The sequence below is a fragment of the Ciconia boyciana genome, chromosome 1, assembly GCF_034638445.1.
Source record: "Ciconia boyciana chromosome 1, ASM3463844v1, whole genome shotgun sequence".
Lineage (NCBI taxonomy): Eukaryota > Metazoa > Chordata > Aves > Ciconiiformes > Ciconiidae > Ciconia > Ciconia boyciana.
In genome coordinates, this window is record NC_132934.1 from 194327527 (window position 1) to 194355477 (window position 27951).

The window sequence follows — 27951 nt, forward strand, 5'->3', positions numbered from 1 at the left end:
CCTCCTTTGCTTGTGTTTGAATAGGCTGTCTGAGTATTTTGGCAGTGATTTATCTTTTCAGGCAGCTGCTTCTTTTGTGTTGAGGTTTTTAGGGATGTTTTTCTTCCTGGCTATGGTATTGTGGGTTGAATGCAGACCTGCCAACCTTGTACTATTCCCACTAAGAGAAAAATAAATGATGGCTTGAGGGAGAGATGGAGGTAATTTCAACAGACCTCAAGCACATTATTATTTCTGCATTTTATAGCTTTTACAGTTTCCTTTAGTCTGCTTGTTATTCCAACTGCTGATGTTTGTTCTGCCTCTTTATTTTTATTTGTAAAGCTCTGTCAACTTTCAAGGATAACAGCAACATAGTTCTTTATAATTTTTCACTCTTTAATTATTAATTAATTAGTTCTCAGGGATTTCTTTACAATGTTCTTTATAGATCTGCCTGATCTGTAAATAGGATAATATGAGTTGTTCTTTGAACAGCTTACTGGGATCTATATTTCCTGATATGCATTGTTGAAAATGGGTACTTATAGCTATTTTGACATCTCATTCCTCTGGAATAGGTGTGATGGGATGGCTGAAGAGGTCATGACATCCTGAATGCTACCAGAATTAGCTGGTTTGTAGTTCACGTTAGTTTTATAATCTGGGTTGCTCTTGCCTTCCAGTTTCTGCTGGTGTGAACCCTGCTAAAGCGCAGCAAACTGAGGACTAATGAGAAAAGACTTGGCCTCAGCACCGCTGTTTATATATGGGTTGGCAAATTCTGTCCTTCTTGTCTGGTAGAAACCTTTTGATTATAATTAGTGCCCAGAACTAAGTAGAGAGAGGGATGTAGTTTAAAAAAATTGGACAAAGATTTACTGCTTAGATTTAACAGACTTTTACAGCTAAAGTGTCCGTTGTGACCTTGCATCAATTAGAAAGTGAAGAGCAGATCTAAGTGACAGTTAGATGTAGAAAGTGGTCATTTTTGTAGTAAAGGAGAAAGAAAAACAACCTAAATATATGTTAGCCAGGAAGTTCTACTAAGAGAATCCCTTCATATTTAAACAATAAAAATCACTGTACAGGTGGCTGTTGGCTTAGTGTTGTGTATCCAGCACTGGCAGGGTGAGGGACCTGATGATTTTCCAAGATTACTTCCTACCTTATTTTCTACAATTTGCAAACCAAAGTCTTTCACTTGAATGTTTAGACAACACAACTAAACCGCAGTTCTGTAAAACCTTCCTGCCTCAAATCAAATGCTCTCAGTTTTACAACAGAACCTAGCTTTTCCCTCCCAAAAGCTTAAAAGATGTTTGAACCAAACAACATCTAAGCATATGGATGGGATCTGGTCTTTCTCTGGAAGAAGAGATTATTATTAGACTTTTTTCACATGGAATTGTAAAAAAGCTTGAGATTGTCTAATTCAGCCTGAATTCTGAAGGTGCAGGAAATGTTTGGTTTATCATCCAGAGATGACAGTAATGTTCACGTGATGGTGCAGTGTGTTCTTGTAACACACGTCTTCTAATCATGAGCCTGAATGGATTGGTTCATTTGCAAACACTGCAAACCAAACTGCAGCATTCAGTCTGCATACAAAGCCCTCTGGAATTTATATGATTTCTAAAGCCATTGTTTTGAGGAAGTGCAACAAAAACAGAGTGTACAGACTGGATAAAATCCATGGGAATATGGTTGTCTATACAATCTGTAATCTATATGCTGAGATGTGCAACACTTCCATATGCCCCTGGCCTGGTTCTGCAGTTCCACATAACCAGGGTTCCGGGCAATGGTAGTTAGATTAGATGTGTCCCCAGTATTAATAAATCCCACTCTCTTAAACTCATATTTGCTCTTGCATCATATAATATCAGGCCCTTTTAAAAAAGAGCCCAGAAGTAATTTGTCCACCAGAGAGCAGCTATGTAAGGGGGCTGCAAGGGCAGGTGTTTGTCTATAGCTGAGTCAGACCTGGTGTGTCCAGCCATTGAGAGGAACACATGAACTGATGGTCATCACATAGTAATACAGATTTCTTCCATATTCTGTAGATGTAACATGATTTAGGGCTCAAGAGTATGCTTGCAGCCTGGGTTTTTCATAGAGCATAGATGCATCAAGTATCGTATCTTCTTCATTAGGCAGTACTAGGTGATGAATGGAAGGACCTATTTTGTGCTATCAAATCTTTAATGGCTTCTAAGTCTATTATCATCAACTGTAGCTGTCAAATCAGTCATTCAAACTCTTATGGTGTCACAAGCATAATAAATATTAACCAGTTTTTCAGAGCAATTTTAATATCTCGAGCTCTTCAGCAAAAGAACCTTTCTTGATATAGTCAGTAATGCATGGGAATTATGGGTAGAAATGTTGTGGTACTTGATAAGGATTAATGTGTTTGTTTATTATGTTGGAAATTATTTCCTCCTGAGCCCCTTCAACACTCTTGTCCTGAAAAATCACTTTTCAAGGCTCATCTATAATGATGTAAAAGTTAAATATCTCAATCTGAGCATGTCACCCTAGATTCCCCTTAGACAGAGAAGCAGGCACTCAAGAGGGTGATCCTTAGGGCATAGCTTTTAGGACAGCTTTGCACTGCCTCTGTCACTACGCTAGGGAGAGAACCCCGAGCCAGGTGTTGCTCACTCTCTGATGTCCACATCACTGTCACCCTTCCATGAGAACTGCCCACATTCAGGTTTGGCCAGATCTTCTCTAGGCCTTTTGTGGTGCCCCATAAAATAATGTTCTGAGGGGTGGGATTCAGTTCCAAGTGGGCAAAATAATTAGGGGGCTTGTTTCATCATGTGAATCTCGCTGAATGTGCTGTGTGCAAAGCAGTATGGTGTAGGACGGCTGGGCCACATAAGGGTGCAAGGCCTGCTAGGGTGTTGGTATGGGACTGCCTCGGGTGCAGCGTGCCATACTGCCTGTCTAGGCAGGATCACCCTGCCGAAAGCACCCAGTGCTCACCTCTGAGGGAGCTGGCTGGCCCTCACAGGAAGGCATGTGGTCTGGACAGTCTGGATTTCAGTGTCTGGGAGTGAAACGGGAGCTGACAGTGTAGATACCAGTCCTGGGATGAGTTGCGTCACCCCCAGAGGTACCTATTTCTCCACTGACTGTAAAGACAGCCTAGGAAAAGTACACAGGCTTTGACTTGTGGTTTCCTAAGCTAAAGCTGATTAATTTCTCCATAGACACCAGGGAAACTGTTTGTCTGGTGTCCCCTTAGGCTCATCGTGTAATGCTAAGTAGGAGGGGCCCAGGCAGAGGCCTATGGTGCAGACTGGCTCATGTCCATGCTGCTGAGGACAAGCCATTTTACAGCAGATCTCTCATGGAGAGAGCTAGCTGAAGTGGTTCAAATCAGAGACAGCAATTAAGCGGGGTGGATGGTGAGTGTTTGAGCTCACTCTTTCATATAACCCTCTTTTATGCAGCAGCGTAGGCCTTCCTATAACAACTTAATCCAGGCAGCATGTTGGAGCATGCAAGGCTGTGATCCTTACAAGACGCAGTGGTGGAAATTTCTTTCTTTGGAAATCCTTGGGGAGGAGGAGGTGATGCTTTCCTTCCAGGAGAGCCAGCTGTTTAGAGCACGCTCACATACAGTGAAGGATACTTCTACATCTGAAAGGGATCCAAATTCATGTCTGCCAGGAGTGTACCCTAACCACCAGTCTGTAGACTGGTCACAGGCGAAACTTGTACAGAGGGCTTTTCAACCTCCTCTTGCAGGCTAGATCTTTCCTGAGGCAAAATAGGCAAATTAACTCGGTCTCTCACATACTGTCAAGCTATTTTATAAAAATGTTCTCTCCGGCTGTTGTTGTCTGCTGTTAGTAGATGTGCAGTGTTGGCATTGTAATCTTGGTGGCAGCTTACCAGCTGTCTCGAAACTCTAGCGCTAATCTTGTCTCATAAAACATAGCTGTAGGTTCAGTTTGGGAGCAAAGTCATAGCCTGGTTTTCTGTCACCAAGGCATAGCCAAAACAAAAATACTTTGTCCAGCAAGGTGTTAGCACACCTATGCCCATGACAAAGCTTTACCATGTCTCCATGTCCAAAACCTAAGTTGCATTGTTTCTGACTCCCCTTGATACATTGGTCAGAGCAACATTTCAAACTGCTCCTAGCTCCCAATCTGCATGTTCATGTTTCACCTTGATTCACCCTCTGTTCAATGAATACACTTTTTTTGCAGGACTGTGCATATTGTTCCACCCTTCCAACTGAGTTAGCACAATCTTGAATAGACAACTTGTCTATCAATCACAGCTGTCTCTGAGGACCGCTTTGAGTGGTGTTTCAGTGAAGCTGTTAGACGAGTATGCATACTGATCAGTCCTCCAGCAAGGCCTGCCCATTATCTCTTCTGCCTGAACACTGATCTATATTTCATTTTAGAAGAAAGAAAAAGCAGGGATATGTGTTTGCAAGAGAGCCTCCTGGGTTGTTAAACCCCAATGGAATAAACCACGTTCTCAGGGTGCTGGGTGAGATCCACTCCTCCATGGGGAGGGGATCACTGCCCCCCTCCCCATGATCTTAAGCAATTCGGTGTGATTGATTTTGGGAGTCCCAGTCTGAGTCACTAATTCCTTTCTGTCATTATAAAAGGAATCCATTTACCTAAAGCAGGGGTTTAGACTTTGCAGTGGAAACCAGGTGCTTAAAAGTTAGGTCTTACAGTGCTCCATATTGCAACACTAAAATCCTTTCTTTTTGCTCAGGGCTTGAGTCATATTTTTTCCTAGCAATTTCATTCATATTGTGACCAATTTTGAATCCACCGGCGTCAAACAATAGAATCTTTCTGTATAAACCATGTGTGAGATAACCAGTTATGGAATACCATTGCTGGCTGTTACCTTCTTACACATGATACCTTGGGATCCTGGGTCTCCGACACCCAAATAATTTGCTTAGTTTGCTCCAGCTCATCTGATACCTGGAGAAGTGACTACACTACTGTGCATCAGTCTCATCTTGCTACAGAGATGGAAGGGAGCTGGGATGCACATGCAGGTTAGGGAACTGGGAAGTACCTCTGGTGGTAGTAGTGTGGCTGAATTGGCATGCAATGTTTCCCTCAAATGTCTCAAGTGAACCTACAAATACTGTAAATACAGCATCTGAATGCTTTTTGGTCTTGAACATATTAGTCCATGCAACATCTTGAGGAGTGGAGAATCGTTGTTAAATGTAATTGGAACAAGAGCCTTCCTGAGCGTTTAGTGATTTGCAAGTTTAGAAGTACAGAAATATAGTATATTCTAGCTTAAGAAACTTTAAAAAGCAAGTTAGATGAAAATAGAAATGCCAGCAAAGAATAATTTGGGAAATAATAAACCCAGTCCACAGTACCTACTCCTTTTTAAGCACAACTTTCAAACAATAAAACAGGCAACTAATTAAGGACCAGAACCTCTCTGTACTGATGGATGCGTTCAAACAACATACATAAAATTCTTCTTACATATATCTAACTGTACCAAATCCCTTTTAAAAACGTTATGTTATACTCTTTGTATGGATTTGGATTCCATAAGCAAGATTCAGATTTATCCCAGTGTTACCTTCTCTTTCTGAAGCAAGTGAATTTTATGGAGTCACACAAAGGCAATTCACCTGAAGGCAGCAAGGCATGTATGGTTGCCCTGGCCTACTTCACTCATCCCTTTGTCAACTTGAGGAATGCTAATGACTTAAATAAAGACGGTTTGGCACAAATGATGAAAGATATCTTTTTCTTCACATACAGATTATTATCGGTGAATAGTGTGAGTGGTATTAAGTCCATCATCTAGCACTTCCCTCTGCCTGGTTACATGAGTCAAGCGACAGCACAGGACCTGGCCAGTCTTTAAATACAGCATCAATGCATCCTGCCCTCAGCTACACAGTTAAACAAGATCTTAATGTCGGTTACACTGATGCACCTTTGGAATTTCTTCATTGACAGCATTGTGCTCCAGGTGAACAGCAATGATTCTGTAAGGGCTGAATCTGGTCTCTCACAGATTTTTTTTTTTAAGTTATAGCTCACCTGCTTAACCATGTAATTAATTCTCTGAATACTTTATATTTGTAGTCAAGGATATACTATATCACAGTCCAAGAAAGAGGTAAGTAAGGATTCCAAAGGTCAATTATTGGCCAATACATGTTTCCAGATATAATACATACCAGGATAGCTTTATTGTCTCTCAGATGAAGAGAATTAACCTAGTAACATCTAGATGGCTGACTTGTTAAAGGAAGTCTCACTGGTCTGTCACAAAGCTACTTATGTGAAAGACTGGAATATTTTCTGCACAGAAGGTCCTGACAAAATTGATTGCTCACTTTTCCCTTCACAGAAGATGAATGTTCAGTATCTCTGGGATTTCTAAATAGTTTAACAAATCTGTGAATTTGTAGTTGCAGATATTGGTAATGTATGAATCTCAGCATTTTCCCTCTGTTTACTTCAAAAGGGGCTCTATACTTAAAGAAGGGAAGGGAATGAAAGGGTTTATTCACTCTAGGCTGCATAGACCAGCTCCTCTAACTCTGGTGAACAGGATGCATCTGTAGAAGAAAAAAACCAACTAAACAAACAAACAAAACTCAGAAAAAGAGAAAAGGAAGGAAAAAAATTGTTAAAAAAATCTTCATGGTTTTGTGCATCCTGGTCAAAAAAGAATCTTGTAAGACCATCTCTAAGTTAGTATAAATTAAAATAGCTTTTAAGTTTATCTCTAATTTGCTGGGACAGTGGGAGCTTTTAAGACTCTGCCAGTACTATGCTGCATGAAGACACAGAACAATCACAATTGTATTCTGGGCTGGTCGGAGCCAAGCTCTGTTCTAACACACATAAAGCTCAAATCCTTTACACTTCTTTTCCTGAGGTTGCACTCCCAATGAAGCTGTGTCTGGTGCCCTTTTTCCCTAGATAAATGAACTTATATTTCTTCCAAGCTGGATGTTATTTTGCTATTTTCAGCCTTATTTTCAAATCTTAAGTCTCTCTGTCTTACATCACTATCCTCACTGGTATTAAGATAAAATTCAAATAACTCCTTTGAACATGAGATCGACAGTAAAAAGAAATGCTGGATATCTTTATGGTCTCCTGTGATGTACAGGAATCATATAACATGCATGAAAAAAGGAAAAACTCAAGGAAGATATTCAGAAGATGGTATTTCCTCCTCTCCTACATAATGTGATTCTTTTCTAACCTGTGGAGATTGTGATTCAGGAATAATTTTTAAGGTAGCTTCCTGTCACAAAAGTGCTTTATTCTACTGTCTTACCAAAGCTTTCAGATGGGGAACCAGAAATAGCATCACCAAATGGGAATCTCTTAGGTGCTGTGATTAAGGGCTGACTGATTGAAGCGACAGGATCTCTGTTCAGTGTGTGTTCATGTATGGGAGGTCTAAGCACCAGCAAGTGGTGCTTAGGGCGTTTCCCTGGAGAACTTCAATCCTCTGTGTGTGTATGTGAGTATAAGTACACATAACCCACATGTGAACAAGCCAGACCAACAGCAAGAAGGATAAGAGGTCTGGGGGGCCAACCACCAAACAGACACAGGCCTGAGGCTTGCATACTGGAAAGCCCAGGGGTCTGAAGGCTGACCACTGGGGAGACATTTGGTCTGGACCAGCCCGTGTGTCGTAGTAAAAGGAGGTGTGAGTACCAGCAAAGGGAGTGAGGCAGCAAACCTTGGTGCTTGGCATGGCCAGGGGCCAGCACCTGGTGGGGGAGCCCAGGTATCTGGGGTCCACTAGCAGACTTCCCTCCTGATCAGCAGGAGAGGAGGAACGCGATGAAGCTGTCTATGTGGGTGCTGTGTGTTTCCTGTCTTGTGTTGATCAGTGTGGCCAGCCATGCATAAATGTATTTGCATATGTGTACATGTGTGCCTAATGGGATACATGTCCATCTTCACTACTGGGTGGGCCTGAGGACATGAGTAGCTCGCAACTATTGGCGTACTGGATTTGGTAATTCCTAACAAAATGCTGGCACGCTCTTCAGATGAACGTGACCTTGACCATCTCCACTAACACGGTAATCAAACTTTCCATACAAACCGGATGCTGGCAACTCCACTATGTTCTGCTTCCATTCCTACAGACTTACTAAAACAATAGACTTCGACCACATTAAAACTGGACAGATCTCTGGATTACTAAAGTATGATTATCCAGGTATTGATGTAGGTGTGGTTCTCCTCCTGCAAAACACCATTCAGTACTAACACAAACACTACTATAAATAGCCTTTGGATTTAGAGAGGAACAAAGTTGGTTTAATTTTTTATACAATACTATAGCTGCATTTTCCATTAAATCCACATTTTAAAACACACTGTTTAGACCCAAAATCAGGCAGGGTGGCAGATGCCAATGCTCTTTCCATCACAGCTAGACATGATATAATATCCTTTCTGGATTTACCTGCCCTTCCATTTGTCATTCAATGCCCCTGTTGCCATAGAAGTCAAGAGAAGTTTTGCCATCTAATTCATCTGTGACACTTGGAAACTGTCCAACAATGAACCGTCTAGAAACCTTTTTTCTTACTAGAAAGGCATCATTTGTTCTTTGTTCCTTGTCTGAGAACTGTTTCTGTTGCTCTCCTCTCAGAATGGACGGGACAGGGTTTCAGGATTTGTGAGGGAGGAAATTATGCCTTTCTTTGAATAGCTCCTTCTAAGATGTGTTCTATCTCTAGCAGGAGGAGGATCACATCTAATCTGAACTGCTTCAGTGTCATCCTACAATTAACAGTTGAAATGCTATTTTCTGTCTTCTTAAGCTTCAGTTATTTCAGTTTATTCAGTACAGTCCTCACTTTCTCACCATTTCCCAGTGGGTCTGTCCTCGAGATGAGTATAACAAGTAGAAGTGCTCCCTTAGTTCTATGTTGGGATCCGCTGTAATTAGTGAGTAGGAGGTGACCCTGTAACTTATGAACCACAACCATGTCAATGGTTTGTTCTGAAAGGAAAGATGAAAAGAGTAAGACAGATAGTAGCTGGAGTTTTGTCTTATGCAATTCAGAAGCATGGAGAGAAAACTTTCCCTGTACTGGGAAGTGAAAGAGGGTCAGAAAATGAGCTTGAGTGCTGAAGCCTATCAACATCCTTGTTGCTTAATTATTACCATGGTCCTTGCTCTCTTTTGGGCTATTCAGATGAGCTCTCACTAATTCCAGTGCCACCAAAACAATGAGGCTTATTTTCCTTTCACCTGTACTGGTATAAATGAAAACTCATTTCATCATTGTAAAAGTACAGCAAATCCAATTACATATTTGTGTCTTCTTCAGCTATCCAGATTCAGAAGGTCTTGGTTCTTCTAGGTCAGAGTTAGCTGAAATGAGACAACTAATTGAGAATTCATGAGTTTTGGTAACAAGGTCTTGATTTCTCTTGAACTGATCTCATCTTTAATTTAAGAAAGTTCTGCCTTCAATTGTTTTCTTTTTTTCTTGGCCTGTGATGAGGCAGATGTATGCATGCATTGACTTGCTCCACATTCTATGCAGTATAGATTGTTATGTAGCAGGAGGCTCTCCTGCTTTCTGGTCATAATTGCATGACAAGTAGTCCTTAGAAGAATACATTGTTCTCCTTAAAAGATTCCCTAATATTTGTAAGTTATATTCTTTGTAATCATCTATATTCATCTACATCTGGAAAGATTAAACACAGAATGTTCTTTTAAAATCCTGGTTGGAATTTTATTTGCCAAAATGTCCATCAGGAATACTTTCTACAATTCTGATGAAAAGATACCATTTTCTGTAACAAAGAGATGGCTTTGAAATATTTCTTGCACATTTTGTGGTATTTTGATGGATTTGTACATCTGAAATGTCCTAATTATGTATTTACTACAAGTTTTAAGACTGCATTTAGGATGATTAATATAAATTAGCAGTACAGAATAATAGAGCCTTGCCTCTACAAATACAGCATCATTAATAATACTTCTTTCCTGTTATCTTATTCAGCTAGCTTGTATTGATTAGAATTGCCCATAGAAGTGTGGAGTTCTTCACGTTCATTTAAGGGTGAAACCCTTTCTGATATGTAAGCAAACCTAAGCTGGTGCAGCTTACTGTACGGAGTCTGTAAGAACACATGTGATGGACACATGAATGTAGACTGCCTTCAAGCAAGCATGGGGTGGCTTAAGGTAATAAAAGTGAATTGAAGTCTTAGAGAAGGAAGATCTATATTAATGTAAAGAGGAGAATATTAGTGCTCTTCCCTACTAAATATGGTTCCTCATATTTAATATAACCAACAGGCCTGACATTCACATAACTGCCTAAGCTACGTAGGCAGCCAATGGGGAGAATAGGAACTTTTAAGGCATCATTCGTTTGACCTTTTTCAGACATTCACATTGAGTTTGAAATGGCTTTTGCCCTATGTGTCAAAAGGCTTATCTGCCAGAACACAAAGGAACACACAGGAACAGTGTTAGGCAGAGAAGCCCCAATAACCTAATCAGAGAAAATTAAGCACCCTGACCTGGCCCATGCCAGGTTTGTCACAGGGGAGCCATCAGCCTGATGGTCCAGAGATGAGACCAATCAGTGAGTTAACAGGAGATGCTCTCTCGATCACCGTACAGACTGAGGGGGTTACTGCCTACAGTCTGGGATGCATTATGGGGTGCAAGGGAAAAACATCTTGGAATTGTACAAGACTTGGTATGGGATGTTTAGGGGAAGGACAAAAAGTGGGGAAAGGGAGGGATCAAAGTGATTTGGGGAGCTACCAGAGTGGGAAAATAGAAGGAATAAGGGAATAAAAGGTGTAGGTCATGTGTAAACAGGTTATTGACTAGTACACTTGCCCAGCCACATGTACCAATTTTGTCTGATCACCACTGTGTGTCCTGTTTTCTCATTTAACTTCATTTCTAACTACTTTGCTGGGCAAGGGGGCTCTGTGTGCATGCGTATGTATGGAGGTCTGAGTGCCAGCAACTGGAGGGGGGACAACAAATCACATGTCGGGGTCTGCATGCCTGTGGTGTCAGCAATGGAGGAGGATGGGTTGTATGCATGTTGTGTGGGTGTGAGTGTCAGTCTGTGTAAGCACTAGTGAACATCAAGGTAGACTTGACTGAGAGTAGGAGAAGAGACTTTAAAGCCAGATACTGAGGCAATCATAAGTATACAGGAGAGTCAAAGGGGACTGGAGAAACCAGAGGAGGTCCTGGCTTCTGGAGACACTAGGGTATGGGTATTGGTTGAGGGAAACAAGATCAGGCCGTTGGTGCTGTTTGTGTTGTGTGGGTTCTATAGTTTCTGTCTCTGCTGATTTATGTGGCATCCCATGAATGTAAGCATATGTATTGTGTGTACGTGTGTACGCATGCCTATTGGGAATACATGCTCAACCTCGCTACTGGCTGGACCTGGTGACATGGAGCTGGAGCAGCCTCTCCTCTGTCAGGCTGCTGGGTTCGGCAGCTCCTAAAACCCTGGAAGTGCTGGTTCTGTCCACTGACCAGAGAGGGTCTAACTAGTCCCCACTAGGCCATACATGTAATAAATGTCTGCATGTGGCCAGAGAAGTCCCTTTCTGGGAACTTGCATGAGTGAACAGCAAGTTCACAGTGCTGCCTATGTATTGGAGACAGTGCCCTTTGCCACCTCTCATATAGCCTAAAGGAGCAACTGCCTGAAAAGTCTAAAAGCATCCCCCAGTGTGCAAGCACACCTCTTCTGAAATCAGCAGCCCACCTGCATGGGCAGAGAGCGGCTGGGGAGAGATCACTGCATCAGTAACCCACAGGCTGGCCACAGAGGTTGTGTAATGTGCTGTTCTCAACTCCAATAAATAGTACTTTTGAATTTAAATAAAAGTGAAGGCTTACAAAGGCTTCCAGGCTGAAGTGCCATTTCTATGTGCACAAACAATTCTCACCCGGTGAGATGTATGTGTACTTTTGTATGCAAAATGCCGTGAAAAATTAACAAGGGCAGAGTATGTGCAGTCCCTGGGATCCCTTCCAGCATGTGTACTCTATTATTTCCATAAGCCAAAACACATTACCTTTCTGATCTATGCCTTACTGATTTTGCTCTAGGCTGTTAACTCTCAAGTCCCCTGAATATCAGAAAATTCTGGTCATTCTATCACACAAATGGAACCCATTTATTTCTAAAAGCTCGGGGCTGGATGCTGAGCTACACCACAGTGAATTTGTAATCCTCCTCTGAAGTCAGAGGACTGAGTCTGGTTTAAATTAATGTAAATGGAATTAGAAACTATTGCACAGGTTCCTGTTTACAGAATGTGTTATCTCCACATCAGTTTTCTATTCATTCCTTTTTTCCAGGCGTATGATGAACCAATAATTAGAGTATAGAACGATCATGTAAAGATTACTGATTGCCAGCTGATCACCCAGAGACATTCCTATTACAGTCAGCAGGAAAAAATATTCTACTGTGTAACTCATAAACAATACCCTTGTTTGCAGGGGAAGGGAAAGCATTTTGAAATGGGAATTCTTTGGGAGTTCTTGGAGAAATGCTCTATGTTGCAAGTAAACAATTTATAACATATATTTTCCCTCTTGAATACTAAGTATCTGTCATATAATGGAAAACTTTGTGGCAAAATTAACTGGTATCCTGACCTTTTGCTTTTACTTTTTTCTCTTCAGCTTGACCTACTCACAGCCTCAGGATCACTGTATGAATACACACAATTCTTAAAATCCCTTGACATTACAGGCCTGTTCTCTAAATAATATTTTTTTGCATGAATAACTCATGGATATATAGGCCTGTATAGACCTTTGCCTTCCAAACCAAAAATTCAATTAAAAACATACATTGTAAAAAAAAAATGTCTGTGGCATTTAAAATGTTATCTAGTTACAGAATAGTTAAGGGGAAAGAATTAAGGTTTAGCTGATGAGAATTTTGGCAACACTGAGCAGAAAAAGGCAGATGACTAGAAAGGGCATATTATTATAGCACTCTATTGTATGAATTTGAAACAGTGGATATGCAGCAAGTAAGTATACTTAAAAATTGGCTCTGCCTTGGATCTTTGTATTGTTCTGTTTGATCATCTTCTGCTTTAACCAAGGCACAGCCATCTCTTTGTCTTACTCAGAAAAATGTCTCCTCCGTATTAGGCATGGGATATTCTTCAAGGCATCAGGAAATGTTACATACATGAAGAATAGCCTATGCTCAAATGCTTTATATGTTCCTGGAAATTATCAGTTAGCATACCATATTTGCTTATGTAGAAACTGTACCCTTCCATCTAGCTTAATTCCTTCCCTCCACCCTGTTCTTTGTTTTACTTTCAAACACAAAGGTCATGCCAAAAGGATATTCTTAAATTGTCAATAATTTGGGTTTTGTTGCTGGTAGAGGACGCAGCCATTTTTTGCATATATCAATATGTGGTACAAATACTATATGTGGTGCTCTGTGTTCCTTCTACTGCTTCTTCAAGGCAGCAGGAAATTAAGCCTATTTTCTGTTTTTTCTGACATTCTCTGAGTAATACTGCTTGACCGATAATTCAGGGAAGCAAAGAAACAGAAAGCAGTCCTATAATGTGAATATGCAGATAGCTAATGATGCTGCAAATCATATATTGTCCAGATATTTTGACACCTCAGAAGCCTACTACCTAACTTTTATTGGACATAAGCAGGCAATATCTGAAAGCTAATTGGTATACAAATACATGTTGTCCATATGATTTCATTAAGCTTGTCACAAGTAAATTGAGATAGAAAATTTAGGCAAATACATTTCAATTTAAACCTTATTTGCTGATGCCTATGGGAATTATGAAAGTGAAGGGCAACAAAGACATAATGAAATGCAGGAAGTAATTGGTGGCATCAAAGAAAAACCTTCTGGAACCTTCAAATTGGTTTCAGATGCATGTCCAGCTCTGCAAGTGTTTTATAGCTCATTCTCAAGAGAGAATGTCAAGCTTTTGGACTCACAGATAAATGACGTGACAGAACATAACCTCTGCTTTTGAAATATTCTGCCCCTTGATTAAAAGGAAACTCCTGAAGGTGGAGCAGAGTACAAGAAGAGAGATAAATGGGAGGCAAAGGAAGATGTCATATGAAGAAAAAGAAGAATCAAATTTCTTTATTTGAGTTTAGGATGTATCACACTCCATATTTCTGATTAGTCACTATTCAAACAGCTTACTGCCATTTTGTACTCATGGAAACATTTTTCTTTTAATAACAAAATTAAAAGTGGAAGAAAGCAAAAGAATATATATGATCACTTGGGTAGATGACCTTATTTTCCTGACTCCTCTCTTTTCTTACTCTTCTTTCTAGTTCATTAAAGTTCAAGGACTACAGGAAAAAGAAGTTGGTCAGTAATTGTGGTTCATTTATTTTCTTTCTTGAGTAAGGTGGGATTGCGAGTTAAATTACAGAGCTTTCTGTTCGCATCTGCTCTGCAATTGGAGTCTCATTGTGCCAGGAATAGCTCAGATGTATATCAACAGGATGTTTGTAGCCTGTTGTGGTTTTTCCTTATTTAATACACTGAATTAAATGTCTATCTACAACAGACCTCCCAAGATATGAGTGTTTCCTTTTCTAAATGTGCAATACATCACAGCTCTTGTGAGATATCTGCATCTCTGAAAGTGCAGGGAGACATATGAATGTGTTTGAACACACTGGACAGTAAGACACAATTAGTAGTCAGGAAAAACAAAAGGAAATTAGGAAGGTTGTTGATGAAGTCTACCTTTAGCTGTGAGGGTCTAATCTCTTAAGGCTCCTTCTGTAACCTAGGGACAATTCAGAGTAGGACCCCAACTCAAGATGTTCTGAACAGCCTCCTGGAGCAGCCCCAAGCAGTCACTAAGGGGCAAGTCAGAGAACAGCTGCCTCCTGTGGCTGATTTTCCTTGTGGGACTCAGCTCATTCATGTGTGGGCAGGTTCCCATCCCTCTGCTGCATTAAAAGGGACTATCAAAGAGCAAAAGTGCTGCATGTTATAATTTTCTCTGTCGGTAGAACTGTAATCTATTTATCACGTCTTCAAATATAACTTAATTTGTTAACTTAAAACACAGCCTTTGAACATGATTACATGTTAATTTTACTATATAAACCGTGAAGTTTGGATAATTAAATGTACTTTTAAACCTTCCTCTATGCCCTGTTTTGAATGATGACTATGATTTAATTCTAATTCCTTTTCTAGGACTAATCCCCTCATGTTCTGAATTACCAGTACCCACAAACCTTGTTTCTGATTGCATGAAGACTGAGTTGAAATTAATACACTTCTCTTTCCTTTTCCATCTGAAACATGAAATTCTCAAATTTCCTTTATTCATTTTTGAACTGTTCAGGTTTTGTTGTTTGGGGTTTTTTTGCCCTGATTATAAAAAATCAGAAAGAAAGCTGCATTCAACCAGAATACAAACTGCTGCAATGGCAATGGTGACAGTGACAAGTTATGAGTTGGCTGCATGTCTTAACTTGCCAAAGGTACACCTGTTGAACTGTGCTCCTGACAGCTGCCTTGGCCTGGAGAGGTGAGAAACCACCAACTCGGTAACAGGGCACTTCAGATTTGATTAGTTCTGCAGTGTTAGTGCTTGATTATGCCCATTTCTGGCTGTCTGAGCTAAAGAAATCACCATTTCCCTTCACCTGCACTGTCTCAGCTGTTTGTTGGTGGCCCCTGCTGTCAGCTATTGTTTCTTCAGAGCCATTCATGAAATCATTCCCATCAAAATGAGGACACTCAGCAAAGATGAATTATTTGAACTGCCCACCTCGTTCAGACAGAAATAAGTCAGAGGAGCCTCATGTGTGCAGCATACCACCAGATCTGAGTGAACAGCAGTCTCCAGGGGAAAGGTGGCGGTGAGGGCTGCTGGTAATTTCTTCAGCCAGCAAAGAGGAAACTACTTGTCTGATTCTACAGCCATGTACAAGCAAGCCCATGCAGGTACCTGAAAGAGCCCTAGGAGAAGATCACACTTAAGGAAGAAATGGTGTTTCAGTTTCTAGGTTGACTGTTTTCTACCTATCTTCAGAGGATGCCAGGCAAAGGATTGGAGCTTCACAGTGCACCCTCAGGTCTAGATCTAAAAAAAGATTTAGACCCAAATGGCTTGAAAAGGTGAGATCCATCAGCTGTGTCTGCTCACAGCAGCCTGGGCAGTAGTAAGGCATAAGGTGCATGTTTTCTTGTAAGCTGGCTAGAACATCTAGCACATCTAATAGTGCTACTATTTGGATTAAGTTGGGTTTTTTTTAAGTTTTCCTATAAAAGGATAAGCCAAATAGCTCTCTTGCCCTGTAGAAATGGAGCTATCATTTCAAAGCTTTGAGCAAGCTGGACTCACATACCCTCTTCTCATTACTGGTGTCTCCTTAATTTATGGGGTGTGACTTGGAGCATATTTAGGCTTGTGGGTCATCTCATGTCAGACATGGAAGAACATGTAGAAAATGTTATTAAAGAGACTTAATTTTCTGATTAGCCACACTCCCTGACTAATGAAAATCCAAACCAACAACCTCCCCCACGCCCTACCCCCACTAAACCCTTTTGAGTACTAGTTTGGAATTATAATATACTGAATTACTTTCATCATTTCAATTTGATGGAGTAAACCTGCGGTGTGTTTTCATGGTTATTACTACAAAGGATGAGCAAGAAATGTACATCGAAAGAAGAACGTTTCTAAGCTAAGACTTAGTGTAAAATTGTGCTTAATGCTTATCTTATACTTTAGTACAATTTTGCAAAGCAAATTAAAAGACAGAGCAAGTTAAGGACAACTGATATTGAACCAATTAGTGAAAGTTTCATGTTTTAAATCACCATGTTCATAAAAATTATTGCAGTACTGGCAATCAAACTGAAAAATGAATTGGTAGCAGTGACAGGTACATTTATTATTAGCATGATCTTGTGAAAAAAACGTGAAGAACCAGCTTCTTTTCATTCTATCCATAGCAAATGTTCTATGTAGCACAATGAGGCAATGGCCTAAAGGCCAGACCTTCTAATAATCTCTACATAGAGATTTAGCACTTGTGGGATGCTGAAATACTGCTGGGCAATCCACAGAGAGGCTGCTTAATTCTGAAGGCTTTCTTCTTTTATTTAAAGGGCTTTTTGTGTAAATATTCTCTCAGGAGCTCCTAAGTGTTGTGGGGATAAGCATTACAATGTCAGGGACCCTTGTGGATACTGCATATACCTGAGGCAAGACTTTGGATAGCTATGTTTGAATTACTGCTCGGCTTTTACCTTGCCTCTGCAGACAGCTGAAGTAATTGATTGGTCCCTGCTGGACCTGAAAGGTCCAAGGTGCCTCCTGCTCTGCTTCTGGCTATGAGCATTTGCACATGGGCATGAGCGGGCAGGCACATAACATTGACCAAAGCCCCAGTAGGATCCGGAAACACAGGCAGGTGCTGACGTGCTCCATGAGAAACCACGTGCTGTGTGTTCTCTGGGCAGGCCAAGCACACAGCAGAAATTGCAGCCTCTACTTCTAGGATTGTTGCTGGCTTTTATCAGATACAAAATGCAAAAACAGCCCTGGGAGCAAAGAAACTGAACTGGCATTTACATGTCCTAAGTGAGTGCCATAACAAGCTGGTTACAGAGTCACAGCTGACCTCTCCTGTCCCTTTCTGGTTCATAAACACCGTGGTTTTGGCTATACAATCAGCCATAACAGGAGGACCAAGGCTATCTCCACAGAGCTTGCCTTCAGCTGGAGATTACACTAATCTAAGAAGAGAAGTAGGGTCAGATTGTAAACTTGCATCTAGATCTTGCACTTGCTAGGAAAGTGTACTAACCAGAACACTGTGATGCCAAGGGTAAAAACCATCAGCCCAGGCATATTGTCTTCTCTGCTTGCATTTTGAAAAGAAACGAGTGATACACAAAAGAATTGTCATTCCAGGGTGGAGCTACATAAACTTCTACAACCAATTAATAAAATGAATCAGTAAATATGCACTGCGGAACTGATACTGCTATAAATTTTACAGTTTTGTTAATTTTTTTTTTTTTAGGGGAGGAGGTTTAAGTAGTTTTTATGATTCATGTGAAGATCCATGATTATGATAAGACAAGAAACAATGTAATTTGTTTCTGTATCACATAAGTCAGAATGTCCATATCCTTTATCTACTGTATCCACTTTGGAGGTCAAGGTTATACTCCCAACCTTTGACTTTCAAACTTAATTATCTACAAGGACTGGTGCAGTCACATGATGGGGCAGGGGAGTTTTGTAGCTGACACACAGTAAGAGGCAGATCGGTCATCCTAAATGATCTAATTATTTATTTTTACCAAAAAAAGTTATGAAAATAAGTCTCCAGTTGTCACAGCTCTGAAAAAACTCACCCGTGACATTCAAACCAGACATGACTATACAAGCTCATTGAAAGCAAGAATAATAATTCTGTGAGATTTGAACTTCCCCATTCATCTCAGCAAGGTTTTACTCAACTGCCTCTTGATCATTTAAATTTTGGTGTGAACAACTATTTCATTCCTCAAGCTAATAAACAAACAATAAAAAGCAGAGGGCAGTAGATACTGGGGGGGAAGACACTATTCCTTACAGCCAAGACCAAGAGTTCACGGGAATGATACTTATCATAAATGAGAGAATTCAGATTTAAACACAGTAGGTCCAAAGAGTATATACACCCATAACTTAAACAGCTACCCAACATATACCATGAGCTATACCCAACCTGATTCCCCTTCTCCTCCCAAAGGAATTTGATTTCCATGTTTCTAAGTTGAAACACCCACTTGCACAAAGACTGCATTAAGTTCAAAATCTGAAGAAGTATGCTGGTCTGCAACATCATTGCCTTAGTAATTTCACATCACTCATTCAACCACCAATGGTCGCATTTTCCTGGACTTGCTGCATGCTCTGATCTTACATAGCAGAAAGTTCAGGATTGATCCTTGACTCTGCCATGGCCTTCCAGTGCCAGACTGGACAAACCACTTATTTTCTCTGTGATTCAATTCCCTTTATGAAAAATTCCCCTTATGAAAAATGAAGATAATATTATTTCCATTATTTGCAAGCCATGTTGAGGCTAAATGAAAGAATGGTAGCACATACAGTAATAAAATATGAAGGAAATTGCTTAGTTTAAGGATACTGGGACTAATACCACTTTTTGATTAAGGGAGAACTTACAGCAAAAATACATAATGCAATTTTACCTCTAAGATTTTATTAATTTCTTGCTTCAAACAAGACTTAATGGATTTCTGTGAGATAAAATATCACTAATCCCAATTAAATCTTCGCAATTGCTACTGATTCTAGGCAAGCACGGTAAAACCTTAGTTGTATAAAATACATTTTTCTCAAAAGCCATTATTTTGTGAGAAACGTCTCAAAACTGTGTTTTGTTTCTAGCAGAAAAATACATTACTAAAATCTCATTTTGAGTGAACTGCATGCTTAGCATATTAGAAGAGCAGTAATGCTGGTGTGTGAAGCGCTTTGTGACAAAGAAAGCCTCCAGTACATCTCAATTCTAACCAGTCTGCCAGTTTTCAATCTCTGTTTAAATTTGGGTGGTTTTATAACAAATACACATTACACAAGCATATATAATGAATGCCTAAATGTACATTTAGCCCAGAGATGTAGTGGTCATGGTTTTTTTGTTAGGTCATTCTAAAAATTGATTCAAGTGACTATTAGCCAGTCACCATCTATGAATTAGGTAAGCTCAAGAGACAGATTGTCCAGAATGATCAGGTTAGTGCACTAACAGGCACACAGAAATGGAATACCAGATCATATCAGCTTTTCTTCTCATATTTTGTCTCTAGCAGTGATCAGGAATTTTATACTAAAATTTAGGAAACAATTAATACCATAGTCTCCTCCCCAAAAAGTTTGTCAGATCTCCACTAGTTAACATTAGCTGGATCTCTTGTCCTCTCTCAAATATAGAGTATGCATTTTTATATCTATATATGTAGCAAGAGTGCTTTGTTTTGACTGTCATTACTCTTCTAGTTTACATTCACCTCTAATTTTTGTTTTCAGTTTTACTAAATATCAAACATGGTGATATTACGGAAGTATGGAAATATGTTAACTATACAACACATTATTTATTTTTATCTCATGGAAACTCAGTTTCTTTTTGCATTAAATTCAGGTAAATCTTACTGCTCTGCTTAGCTTCTTTATCAGGCTTAATTTCTACCAAGTTATGTCTCATCACTTTTCCAGGCTAGACAGCCTATTTACTGTGTGGTTCTTGATAGTACTTCAACATCCAGAATCCAGCTCACACCTTATAATCTGGTTCTATTTATCAAGAGCATTTGTTATGTACTTCTTTAGACACAATTGTGTCATAGCAGGTAGTGTTGTCTTAGTCTTCTACAGCTTTTAGTATAGATACCTCATTTGTAATTAAAAAAAAGTAAATTATACTATCAGATCACAGAATTTGCTGAAGATTCAGGCAAATATTCAGATAAAATGAGTAGTATTTGCTCTGCAGATTGGCAATAGGTTGGCTAAATTTAGAATAACCTGGGGCCCTGGGCTGAGACAAGTGAGAGCAAACATTCGTCCTGTATCCAGGGCTAAAAAATTAAGTCCAAAGAAACTTCCTACTACCTAACTCTCTCCTCCAAGACTTCACTCAGCCCAAAGCCTCGGGAGAAAAGCTTTGCTGAATGCTTATAGTTGTGTTGTTTTCTTTCTTTGTTTTTTTCTTATGGTAATTTTCAGCAACTGAATTTAGTCACACTCCCTCCTGTCTGACTTCTTTTACAATCCCAGCGTGTGAGCACCTGTGTTGGGTATTTTGTTCAAGGAAAGCATTAACTGTTTTGCTTCTGGCTATCATGTGGACTGGGAGGATGGACATCCTCGTGAGTTCACCCAGCGGGGCAGCTTGGGGCATGCAGGAGCGAGGGTGCTTCCCCTGCACACAGGTGTGCACACCAAAGCACGGCACTGCTGTCAGACACCTTTGTTTAACCCTCTCCTAATTTGGGAAGTACCATAATTCCTCCGGTGCATTTGTTTTCGGTTTGTAGCTCCACCAACAGCAGTGCTGTTGTCTACCTGTATTGCCTGAGGGGTGAATCAGGTGAAGAGGGTCTGAGTCTCCCCTGCCTGCACCGACAAGACTGAGTGTCTTTGGAAGCCATCCCTGCAGACCAGACCTGCGTTGCTCAGCATCTCTTACACAGCACTTCAGTTTCCATTCAGATTGCTGACACACCAATTTGGATGCTTAAAACATGTCACCTTGCTCTCATTATAGTCAAGAGAAATTTAGGGCTCTACTCAGTTGCCTAAACATGGACATTTAGCGCCATTTGAGATGTCCCTCTAGCTGCCACTCTGCAGGTGTGGGGAAGTCCTCTGTAAGTTCACGTTTAATTTTTTGAGAGCTAACCAGGAAAGAATAGGAAATGGGATTCAGTCCTTTTTCCCACCCCATGGGCTTCAGTTTCCCCTTTCCCAGCTCCCTGGGAGCAGCCTGCCCCAGCCTGCTGGCTGCTGCATGTGCTGAGAGCAAATCCTGCTCCCACCCAGGTTGTGTCTGGGCCTCTGGCAGTGAAGCAGTCAAGACAAGGTGTCTGCATTTGCACCGCAGACCTGCCAGCTCTCCCACTCGCAAGAATGGCTCCAGTAGTAAATAACCTTTTGCTAAGAGACAGGCAACAAAATCGCTGAAGCAGAGACTGGAACACAGTATACCCCGTCTTAATGGGACGATTTACCTGCTTAGGTTCAGTGTTGTTCTCTGTCTCTTGCTTTCTTGCCCACTGTCCTCTATATGTCATGTCGTGTCCTTTTCTCACACTGCTCCCACGGCTCTGTATTTGTTTTTCACACGCATACCCCATCTATATACTTCTTTTTGACAGTATAATCATGCTTGGCACCCCTCAGAGGATTTAGTTCTCTACATGCTCCAACTAGCCTAGTTTGAATTTTGTGTACAATCATCTGAGGAGAGCAGAAACAATTTCCTTCCCTTTGGCTCAGTATTGACATTTACATTATTATTTTTATATTTTATCAGTGCATAGTGTCCTTAGTATCAGGGCTCCATTGTATAAAACATGGCACAAATATAATCAGAAAGCATATAGGTCTCTATACTAAGTTATTTAGGGATAAACTATGTAAAAAAGGGAGTTCTACTGCTTTCACTTTACAGATGGAGAGTGAAGAAAAGAATGGAAATATTCAGACACCTACAAATAGTCAGCTTGTGGGACTATCAAAAGTGACTCACAAGAAATTTGGGAATATCTGTTTTCTGAATATGACCTACTTCTCTGCTGAAGGAGTGATCTCATCATACCTCTTGTATATCTCTTGCTCCGCTTCCTTTGAGGTCAAGAAGTTGTTTGCTTTCCCTCTAGCCTGTGCCTGCAGAAACTGTCTATACTGCTAGCACAACTAGCTGTAAATATTAATGAATATATAAATACATCCTCTGGAATGCTAACATTACTCTAATTCAGAGGACTTCTATTTTTCTGTGTCAACATGGAACAAGTAGATACCATTTGCAGGGACTGTCAGCACAAGAAAGCAACAGCGTGACTGTAATAGTATTACAGCTCCTCCGTCCAAAACTCTAAGTTTTGTCAGAAATCCAAATGATAGAGTTGCCACTCTTTTTGGAGCTAAACCCAGAGCACATAATTTTCCTTAACTTGCTCACCAGAAGACCAAACCTAAATATGACCTCAACCTTTGCAAAGGGTAGCTATGAGCCAGCTAGCCTAAAATTGTTACCTAGAAAGTTACTGGAACAAATTCCTAAACCTCTCAGATTGTAAGCACTTGAAGGATAATACAGTAATAAAAACACGTCAATATGGATTCATCAAGAGCAGTCACATCACTCTAGTTCCCTCTTTCAGTGGGGTAACAAGGCCTAGTGGATAGGACAGAAATAGTAGATATGGTACGTCTTGACTTCAGTAAAGCTTGTGGCACAGTCCCTGCAACATTTTCATATGCAAATTTGGAAAATATTGTTGAAGAAGGTTTTATCAAGAATTTGCATGCAAAATGGAAGGCCCTGACAAACTGGTAGGCCCTGCAAAAAGTCTCTCCCCATTAATATTCAATATAAACCTTGAATATTGTGATGATGAAATAGGGAGGTAGTCCCATAAAATTTGCACATGACAGAAATTTTAGAAGTACAACATGCACTTCAATGGTCAGAAGCAGAATTAAGAATGAACTCAATAAATTAGAGGACTAGTGTGAAATCAATATAATGAAATTCAATAAGGCCAAGTGAAAAGTTCTCCAGGAAGGAAACAAAAATTAAATTCATAAATGCAAAACAAGAAAAAAACAGAGTAACTGGTTAGCTGGCAACACTGCAAGAAAGGCTCAGGGGGTTCACATGAAATGAGTCAGTGTTTGAGGTGCTGTCACATAAGAGACAAGTCTCATTCTGAAATCTTATTACATACAAGACTTATTGCTAGTTAAATATTAACATACAAGTAATTATTAATATCCTACATAGTTATTACACTCCTTGGAACAAATGGTAGAGACTCAATGACAACATTATGTCCCATTTTGAAAACCATCATTAAAAAAGGTTATGGATAAACCGGAGGGAAATGCCAAGGGATGAACAAAAGTGATAAGTAAAAAATCTACTAAAGTGATAAGTAAAAAACTAAAAAAAGTACAGGAAAAACTGAAGAAAATGTTCAGTCCAGAAAAGAGAAGACTGAGACAGGACACTACAATCATGTTAAGAGATCTGAGACTCTTAGAACAGTAATCAACTGTTCTCAATGGCGGTGATCAAAAAGACAAGAGGAAATTGGCCTAATTTATAACAAGAGACATTTAAATTAGGTATTACAAAAAATTCTTAGCTGTCAAGCTATTTGAACACTGGATTTAGTTATCTCTGAAGGTTATGGAATTCCTGGCACCGGAGATTTTGAAGAACAGATCCAGTTAGAGAAGTATCTGTCAGGAGTAGCCCAGAAACTGTGCTTGATCATATTTTGGAGTTAGGGAATGAAGTCAGTGACCTTCTGAGGTCTCCGAACTTTTTGTTTCAATTGAGTCCATGATTTCTTTCAGGGCTTAAAGAAACCTACAAGTGCTACCAGAAATGTAGCTGTCATTTCATCAGTCAACCAAAAATTTAAAAAATATGAGATACAGCCAGGAGAAATGTGCAGCACCTACTTGCCAGTATCTATGATCTGTTTCACTAATGTTTTTGGCTGTTTTTCACTAATGTGGCTGTTTTTTATTTTGGATCACTTTGCAGCATTTTCCAACTGCACATCCCTATTCCAAGTCCTTGTTGCATAGTCACCTGCATCTTTTAAGGACCACTGGTTCATTGATTTAAGCCTACTCCCATCTGTTCATGTTTAACTGGTCACTGCCTTGAATCGTTTGCCCAGTCACAGTAGTACAATTTATTAAGATATATTTTAAAACGGATATAGGAGCCATAACATATATTTTTAAATCCAATACCCTAGCTTAAACATTTATCACTCATTCTCTCTCTAGTGAAACGTGAACTTAATACATTTGAACTCATGTTGAACTTCTGAACTCTCAGTTTTCAGGTGAGCTTGTACTTAGCTGACTACTGAGGACTGAACAATACTTTCTCATTCACCCCTGCCATTTTTTGTGTAGGTCAAAACCATGTTTCTGGATATTTTGAATAATAATGATGGTGAGAATATTTCCTGAAGCTACTCGCTTAAGTAGTGGCCCAACTATGGCAGAAATGAAAACAGCTATTCAAAGTCTCTAATTTGGAAAAAATAAAAGAAAAATCTTGAAGAGGACACAATGGCAGAGGATCAGTGATGGGAGAACACTGACTGGTCTCATTTGTAGAAGAAGCATTTGTTAAGTTGACGCAGAGTGAGCACTGAAGATATGTCCTTTGGGAATGGAGCGTTAAAGAGAACTCAACTTTGAATAACTAGAAAAATCAGGGTACAGTCTGTTGATATGAATAAATGCTTTGCTGATTATGGAAATTTTAACAAATATACTGTATCATAGATACAAGGTAATAATAATTTATGTTTAACAGATCATTTGAGGGGGTTAGGATTCATAGGCTATTGAAATCTTCCTTCACAATTCCTTAAAAATACATTATTTTAGAGAAATCTACTGCACCCCTAAAGTCTTATCTCAGAACCCCTTAGATGATCACTGAGATCAATGAATGTATGAAATTTTACTGATATATCAGGAGGGTTATCCCCTAAGCAGTGTTACTCAACATTTTTATCCCATGCTTCACTTCAGTCAACAAGTAACATTCCCAATGCACTACAGGGCACTGCACTTCATCCCAGGATGAAGCTCCTACAAAATGTGGTTCTGTTCCTCTTATTTGCGATATAACTACAGGGATGAGATATGCAGCCTCAGGGAAAATAGGGCTGTTATTGCATACCTGCATTTTGCAGAGGTATCTTTCTGCTACACCTTTTTGTATCTTCTCCGCAAGACATCATTTGTATTGTCTTACATCTTGCAGTTAATGACCTGTTTGTTAAAAGTTTCAGAATTCCTGCTTTAAAGAGGATTTATCTTCTTCTGGCTTGGCTAGCAGAAGCTGGGCCAGCTCTGGGTAGCTAGGCATCATATCAGATGGGGGGGCACAAATCTATGATGATGTGCAATGCAGTGTGTGATTTATATTTTCCTGCATGTATTCACAGTTGCTTAAATCCTAGTTTATACAAACTAAGAAAAATATAAAGGAATCATTGAGTAAGAATGTTGGCGAGATGATTTTGCTGTTGTGCAAGTACAACAGCACAATCTAGACAGCTCCTTTGTATTTTAAGGAATCAAATCAAAACAGAAAGCAGTCATTCATTTTTAACAAGCAAGAAATCATTGCCTACTTCAACACAGAATTTAAGCACAGGCTTAACTTCCATTGAAAATTAGATTATTTTCATTGGGAAAAGGGGAGAGAAATCCACTTACCTACAGACCCAATATAGGAATTCCATAAATATCCAACAGAAGACTGTTTCTCATCACATGTGTTTATGTATAGACAAATGCCTTTAATTTTAGCCAAGCAAGTTTCAAAATTTGGTATGATTGAATGTGAAACTGAATATGAATGTGAATATCTTAATACTATAAAAAGATTGTAATCACTGCAATAAAAATATAAAACAATGTCTATTAAGTTTTATCACTAACTGAGGGCTAAGATCTTTTGAACTTGTCTCTAAACTTCTGAGTGAAATAGCTGTAATTCAACATTTGGCTGCTTTACAAACACTGCAAAAGTGGACAAACCTTCCAAACCTCTTCCCCAATGTCACCAAGAGAAAAAATATTTAAAACACCACCAAAGAAAATAACAGGAAGTTAGGTACGTCAGGCTTTTCTGGATGAATAGTGGGACTGGTTATTCAAGGTAGGGTAGCAAACTGAGGTAAGCAACACTGAAGACAGCAAGAAATGTTGAGAGTGAACTAGAAGTCTTGTTCTGCTTAAATATCAGTGTCTGCTCAATTTCACTGACAATAAGATACTCATTATTCCAGTCGTGTTTGCTGGATAATGATTGGAAAGAAATTACGTCAGGGATAATAGTAATTGATAACCTCCAGATTCCAACTGTGACTGCAGTTAAAAAAAAATGCTTCAAAATCTTGTATATCTGAAGAGAAAACTGAGTCCTTTGCTGTTGCTTATTGCCTATCTATAGCCTTCTTGCTGCACCCTCTTCCTTTGGGGTTTCAAGACATCAGGTTTTAGTAAAAACAGAACAAAAAAACCACAAAAAAACTTTACAACTCTAGAAAAAAAAAGATATTGTGGAGGTAATTCTGAGAGCTACAAACCATCACCCTGTTTACACATTACATGTCTTTCCATCTACCCATATCTGTCTGTGATATCTACTCAAATACATGCTCTCCCTAGCAAAGGCTGCTCACCTCCTTGCGTGCTCACTGCTGTTTGTGTAGTGTCTTGACAACAAGATATCATCTGATATCATCTGGAGGTACTAAGTGTAGAAAGGATACCCACTGCAGCTAAAATAACCATTTAAATCAAGATTTGGGGGAATTTATCTTGAGATTTGAGGTTACCCTTGCATAGATACATAGCTATAGATCTTACCAGGTGTCATGGTTTAACCAGGGCAAACACTCTGAAAGGGAAACAGATAAAGGAACTTGGTTTTCTGAGACCCTAAGAACTGTTAAATCGTCTCCTTACTTTCCTGACATGCTTTTTATGTGCAGAGAAGAAGTGAGACTATAGGCTGCTCTGAAGGTGAGAGTAGCTACAAGCAGTTACCTACAGGTTAAAAACAAAACCCTCAGCTACTGCTCCAGGAAAAACTGTGGTGGCAGTGGCCCTGGTGAGAGTGGACATCCTTGTCCCTGACAGAGCCCCCAAGGATACTCTGGTGACTGCAGCACTGTATGAAAGGGACCACATCATCATGTCCTGCTTCATCTTTTCCCAAAAAAATGGACTCCAGGAATGTTTTTTAGGGAGCATGATCCTGTCTGGGCATACCTGCTGTGATCTGAGAGCCCTAGTCACTCTGGCTCCCCAGGATGTGGGATGACACAAGACCAGCTGGTTTCTGGATCCTGGTTGGGGCCCATCATCTCTGCTGAGAGGAAGCTGTGGCCATGTGTACCTGGCATCCAGCAAGCGAGCTGTGGAACCACTGCACTGCCCAGGCATCAGGTCCTGGGTCTTCATCATGGATTTCAGTGCATCAAATGGAAAGCTATAGCATTTTTGCATCCAGGGCAATATCCTGTCTGGCACCTGGCTGCTGAGCTTCTGCCTTCAGCTGGTATCCTTAAATATT